The sequence below is a fragment of the Triticum aestivum genome, chromosome 3B (assembly GCF_018294505.1).
Source record: "Triticum aestivum cultivar Chinese Spring chromosome 3B, IWGSC CS RefSeq v2.1, whole genome shotgun sequence".
Lineage (NCBI taxonomy): Eukaryota > Viridiplantae > Streptophyta > Magnoliopsida > Poales > Poaceae > Triticum > Triticum aestivum.
In genome coordinates, this window is record NC_057801.1 from 753740374 (window position 1) to 753747787 (window position 7414).

The window sequence follows — 7414 nt, forward strand, 5'->3', positions numbered from 1 at the left end:
ACAGTCAGCGCTGCGCACGGCCTCCAGCATACTACAAACACCAGAAACTACTTGCAACTCCTGGACAGAGGACAAGGGTGATCAAGAAGTCGAGAGGGTCCATTGGTTTCGGGCCCAATGCGTGGTAGTAGCTGAATCATATATCACAAACACAGAACTCAGTTCCTGAGGACGGCTGCAATGAGACAACCCACCATGTATTCCTATATGGCCTCTCACCGCTACCTTTACCAAATCGTATTCACACACTTAGCTCACACACAGTAGGACATGTTCACACACCTCTGATTCATCCCCGATGAATCAGACCTGACACAACTCTAAGCAATAGCAGGCATGACAAACAAACATGAATGAGTAGGCACAACAGGGCTCAAACAACTCCTACTCATGCTAGTGGGTTTCATCTATTTACTGTGGCAATGACAGGTCATGCAAAGGATAAAGGGGTTCAGCTACCGCAGCAAGTAACAGATGAATCGGTGTTGTCCTAATGTAGTAAAAGAGAGCAGGAGCGAGAGAGTGGGATTTATAGGAATGAACAAGGGGGTTTTGCTTGCCTGGCACTTCTGAAGATAACATTGAGTCTTCATCAGTGTCAACGATCACAACGTCGGAACATCGTCTACCGGGAGGGAACAGATACCGGCAACAAAGAAGAAATACAATCAATGCAATGCACAATATGATGCATGCTCATGACATGGCAATATGAATGTGTTTTGAGCTAATGCAACTAGCAACAGATTAAATGAAGTTGGTTTGAATACAAGATTCAAATTCAAACTCCATATGTGATTATTCAAATGCCATTTAATTGATTTGTGCTAAACAGCAGCTATAAGTTGTTCCAACATGCATGAAAATGGGACAGATGGATTCCTTGAATTTTTCTGATAATTTTTCATATATAAATTATTTAATTTGGAGTTACGGTTGAATTTCTATGAATTTTAGAAGTTTATACAATTTTCTGGAATTTATAAATCATTTTGTAATTTATTTCAATTCCAGAAAGGAATTATTGCGTCAGCATGACCTCATGCTGACCTCAGCAGGTCAACGGGCGCCGTCCAGGTCAAACTGACCTGTGGGCCCCGCATGTTAGTGAGATTAGTTTAGTTAGAATTTAATTAAACTAAACTGGGTTAATTAACAGGGCTGGGCCCCACCTGTCAGTGACTCATCGGAGTCAACCAGGGCCCACCCGTGGTCAAAGCCAATGTCAGCTGCGCCGGCGTTTAGCCGCCGGTGAGCCCGACGCGGCGGCGAGAGTGGTTTTGGCCGTTTCGGCCACCAAATGGGTCACGGAGGGCATCGGGGTGGAGCTGAGGACGAACCGCGGCTCTTGGTGGAGTCCGTTGGGGTCGGGGTGGCCGGAGTTGGCGCCGGCGACGACCTAGGCGGCGACCGGAGTTCGGTTGCGCGCGAGATTGCGTTTCAGTTCGTAGAAGAGCGGGGCAAGGGACTAGGAGGACGCTACGCATCGCGAGGAGTAGGTTGGACACTCCAGGGTGACCATATGGTCACCGGAGCATCGGCGGCGGCGAGCTCAGGCGGCGGTGCATTCCGGTCATCAAGGGGCGACGGCTACGGCAATCAAACGAAGAGGGGAAGAGGGGGAAACGGTGGCGGAGCTCACAGCGGTGTCGTAGGGATGGTTAGCGGGCTCGGGGACGCACCGGAGTGGCCGAATCGACGGAGAAGGGCGCCGGGGCCGAAGCTTGAAGATGATGATGATGGCGGCTGCTCGGGGCCCTTCTGGTGGCCTGAGACGTCGAGGAGGACGAGGGCGTCTTGGTGGAGCTTCTTGGCGCGTCGGCGGGGCATGGGGTGGCCGGTGGCCGCGGCTATGGCGAACGGCGGCGACGAGCTCCGCTCGGGCTGCGCGAGAGAGAGAGCAGAGGAGGGGGAAGGACTCGAGAGAGAGCAGAGAGCGAGGGGAGAGACAGAGGGGGCTACGGGGCATATCCAGACGCGTCGGGGGCGCCTCGGTGGCAAGCAGGAGGTGGCCAGGGCGGCGTCGGCGCTCGCCACCGAGCTGCTTCGGTGCGAGGGGAGGAAGACGACAGGGGGGTTAGCGGTGGCGGGCTGGGCCGCACAGGAGCTGGGCCGGCTGGGCTGAGAGGTGAGCGCCAGGTAAGGTTTCTCTCCTCTCTGCTTTTCCTATTTGTGTTTTCTATTTTCTGTAGTTTGTTTTGATTTAGTTTTAGACACTAAATCATTTAATAAATTCTGTAGGTTTTTATGTGGCTTGCTAAAATATATACAAAGCCACTCACAAACTTCCAGAATTATTGGAGTCATATTTAATATATATTAAATATAAATCCGAAGCAAATAGTTATTGGATTAATTCAAATGGCCAAAATAAATATTTCTGTGACTCCAAAAATATTGGTTTGAATTTTACCTCTTACCAACATTTCTATGGGATAACAGGAACATTTTCTTGGACTCATTTGAGAAGATTTAAATGTTGATCATTTTTAGAAAGTTTCTGAGGCTTTGGAAATCCCCCAATTCAAATTTCATTTAAATTTAAACATGATGCACACATGGAAGCAAGCATAGGTCAGGCCAGAACTAGGGATGTGACAATTGCATCAAGGCATCAACAGTATATTTGGTAAAAGCTTTGTTTTGACCATAAGCATGAGGAGAGTTAACAACGGATTGCAACAAGGAAATACAACCTTTTAAAGAGAAATTATCATAATAAAATTCCTTGAAATCCGAGATAGTAGGTTCAATATTATTAGAAGTTGAGGATTCTCCAATCTCTCTTTTACCAAATTTAGCATCAAGATCTAAAGACTCCGAATTTTTGGGACGCCTTGTAGGCAAAGTGGATTCATCATCACTCCCATAATCATCAAAATTCATATTGCAAAACATAGATCTAATCGGAGATGCATCAATAACTTTAAGATCCTCATCATTATTTTCATGTAATTTTTCTGGTTTAGCAGCCATCTTATTGACTAAGGTGGCTTGCTTGTCAAAAGTTTTGGCCATAACATTTTCAAGCCGGGTAATTTGAGCGTTCACACCATAGAATTCTTTATTCATATCATCAAGCTCTTTATTCATGAACCCCAAAAAACTTTTGTGTTCCTTAAGCTCTTTTTTAAAGAAATTATTATGCTCAAATTGCAAATTCATAAAGCTTCTAATATTTGATTCAATCTCAACCATCCTTCTGAGAAGGTGGTCAGGGCCCTTAGGCGCAGCCATAAGGTCAAGCAAGCAAACAAGCACACAAAAGAAGGCAACCGAAAAGAGAGGAGATTGGGAAAGAGAGGGCGAATAAAACGGCAAGGGTGAAGTGGGGGAGAGGAAAACAAGAGGAAAATGGCAAATAATGAAATGCGAGGGAGATGGATTTGTGATGGGTACTTGGTATGTCTTGAGTTGAGCGAAGACCTCCCCGGCAACGGCGCCAGAAATCCTTCTTGCTATGTCTTGAGCTTGCGTTGGTTTTCCTCGAAGAGCAGAGGGTGATGCAGCAAAGTGTAGAGTAAGTATTTCCCTCAGTTTTGAGAACCAAGGTATCAATCCAGTAGGAGGCTCCTCAAAAGTCGCACGCACCTACACAAACAAACTGAGAACTCGCAACCAACGCAATAAAGGGGTTGTCAATCCCTTCAAGACCACTTGCGAAAGTGAGATCTAATAAAGATAATATGATAAAATAAATATATTTTTGGTATTTTGTAATATAGATGCAAAAAGTAAAGATGCAAATAAAGTTAGATTGGAAGCAAATTTGATAAGAGATAGACCCGGGGGCCATAGGTTTCACTAGAGGCTTCTCTCGGGATAGCATCAGTATTACGGTGGGTGAACAAATTACTGGCGAGCAATTGATAGAAAATCGCATAGTTATGAGATTATCTAGGCATGATCATGTATATAGGCATCACGTCCATAACAAGTAGACCGACTCCTGCCTGCATCTACTACTATTACTCCACACATCGACCGACTCCCGCCTGCATCTAGAGTATTAAGTTCATAAGAACAGAGTAACGCATTAAGCAAGATGACATGATGTAGAGGGATAAACACATGCAATATGATATAAACCCCATCTTGTTATCCTCGATGGCAACAATACAATACGTGTCTTGCAACCCTTTCTGTCACTGGGTAAGAACACCGCAAGATTGAACCCAAAGCTAAGCACTTCTCCCATGGCAAGAAAGACCAATCTAGTAGGCCAAACCAAACTGATAATTCGAAGAGACTTGCAAAGATAACTCAATCATACATAAAAGAATTAAGAGAAGATTCAAATATTATTCATAGATAAACTTGATCATAATCCCACAATTCATCGGATCTTGACAAACACACCGCAAAAAGAGTTTACATCAAATAGATCTCCACAAGAGAGGGGGAGAACATTGTATTGAGATCCAAAAAGAGAGAAGAAGCCATCTAGCTAATAACTATGGACCCGTAGGTCTGTGGTAAACTACTCACAACTCATCGGAGGGGCAAGCATGTTGATGTAGAGGCCCTCCGTGGATTCCTCCTCCGGCAGAGTGCCGGCGAAGGCTCCAAGATGGGATCTCGCGGATACAGAAGGTTACGACGGTGGAAATTGTGTTTCGGGGTGCTCCTGGATATTTTCGGGGTACGTAGGTATATATAGGAGGAAGAGGTACGTCGGTGGCTGCCCGAGGGGCCCACGAGACAGGGGGGCGCGCCCTACAGGGGGGCGGCGGCGCCCTATCTCATGGGGCCCTCGGAAGCTTCTTGACTTTCACTCCAAGCTCTCCGGATCACGTTTGTTCCAAAAATCATGCTCCCGAAGGTTTCATTCCGTTTGGACTCCGTTTGATATTCCTTTTCTTCGAAATACTGAAATAGGAAAAAAAAACAGCAATATGGGCTGGGCCTCCGGTTAGTAGGTTAGTCCCAAAAATGATATAAATGTGTAAAATAAAGCCCATAAACATCCAAAAGGGGTAATATAATAGCATGGAACAATCAAAAATTATAGATACGTTGGAGACGTATCATGTGCTACCAAACGTCACAACGTAACTGGGTGATTATAAAGGTGCTCTACAGGTGTCTCCGAAGGTACTTATTTGGTTGGCGTATTTCGAGATTAGGATTTGTCACTTCGATTGTCGGAGAGGTATCTCTGGGCCCACTCGGTAATGCACATCACTATAAGCCTTGCAAGCATTGTAACTAATGTGTTAGTTACAGGATGATGTATTACAAAACGAGTAATAAGACTTGCCGGTAATGAGATTGAACTAGGTATTGAGATACCGACGATCAAATCTCGGGCAAGTAACATACCAATGACAAAGGGAACAACATATGTTGTTATGCGGTTTGACCGATAAAGATCTTCGTAGAATATGTGGGAGCCAATATGAGAATCCAGGTTCCGCTATTGGTTATTGACCGGAGATGTGTCTCAGTCATGTCTACATAGTTCTCGAACCCGTAGGGTCCGCACGCTTAAAGTTCGATGACGGTTATATTATGAGTTTATGTGTTTTGATGTACCGAAGGTAGTTCGGAGTCCCGGATGAGATCGGGGACATGACGAGGAGTCCGAAATGGTCGAGATGTAAAGATCGATATACTGGACGACTATATTCGGACATCGGAAAGGTTCCGAGTGATTCGGGTATTTATCGGAGTGCTGGGGGGTTATCAGAAACCCCGGGGGGACTATTGGGTCTACATGGGCCATAGGGAAGAGGGAAGGCAGCCCACAAGGGGCAGCTGCGCCCCCTCCCTATAGGGGGTCTGAATTGGACTAGGGAGGGGGGCGCGCCCCCCTTTCGTTCTCCTTTACCTCTCCTTCCTTCCCCCTTCCTTTTCCTAGTTGGACTAGGAAACAGGGGAGTCCTACTCGTACTAGGAGGAGGACTCCTCCCCTCCTTGGTGCGCCCCAATGCTGGCCGGCCTCCCCCCTTGCTCCTTTATATACAGGGGCAAGGGGGCACCTCTAGACACAACAATTGATCCCTTGGATCTCTTAGCCGTGTGCAGTGCCCTCCTCCACGATAATCCACCTCGATAACAGCGTAGCGGTGCTTAGGCGAAGCCATGCGTCGGTAGAACATCATCATCGTCACCACGCCAGCGTGCCGACAAAACTCTCCCTCAAAGCTCAGCTGGATCGGAGTTCGAGGGACGTCATCGAGTTGAACGTGTGCAGAACTCGGAGGTGTCGTGCGTTCGATACTTGATTGGTCGGATCGTGAAGACGTACGACTACATCAACCGTGTTGTGCTAACGCTTCCGCTTTCGGTCTATGAGGGTACGTGGACACACTCTCCCCTCTCGTTTCTATGCATCACCATGATCTTGCGTGTGCGTAGGAACTTTTTTGAAATTACTACGTTCCCCAACAGTGGCATCTGAGCCAGGTTCTATGCGTAGATGTTATATGCACGAGTAGAACACAAGTGAGTTGTGGGAGATACAAGTCATACTGCTTACCAGCATGTCATACTTTGGTTCGGCGGTATTGTTGGATGATGCGGCCCGGACCGACATTACGCATACGCTTACGCGAGACTGGTTCTACCGACGTGCTTTGCACACAGGTGGCTGGCGGGTGTCAGTTTCTCCAACTTTAGTTGAACCGAGTGTGGCTACTCCCGGTCCTTGAGAAGGTAAAACAACACTAACTTGACGAACTATCGTTATGGTTTTGATGCGTAGGTAAGAACGGTTCTTGCTAAGCCCGTAGCAGCCATGTAAAACTTGCAACAACAAAGTAGAGGATGTCTAACTTGTTTTTGCAGGGCATGTTCTGATGTGATATGGCAAGTCATGATGCTATATTTTATTGTATGAGATGATCATGTTTTGTAACCGAGTTATCGGCAACTGGCAGGAGCCATATGGTTGTCGCTTTATTGTATGCAATGCAATCGCCCTGTAATTGCTTTACTTTATCACTAAGTGGTAGCGATAGTCGTAGAAGCAATAGTTGGCGAGACGACAACGATGCTAGGATGGAGATCAAGGTGTCGCGCCGGTGATGATGGCGATCATGACGGTGCTTCGGAGATGGAGATCACAAGCACAAGATGATGATGGCCATATCATATCACTTATATTGATTGCATGTGATGTTTATCTTTTATGCATCTTATCTTGCTTTGATTGACGGTAGCATTATAAGATGATCTCTCACTAAATTTCAAGAAAAAAGTGTTCTCCCTGAGTATGCACCGTTGCCAAAGTTCATCGTGCAAAGAAACCACGTGATGATCAGGTGTGATAAGCTCTACGTCCATCTACAACGGGTGCAAGCCAGTTTTGCACACGTAGAATACTCAAGTTAAACTTGATGAGCCTAGCATATGCAGATATGGCCTCGGAACACTGAGACCGAAAGGTCGAGCGTGAATCATATAGTAGATA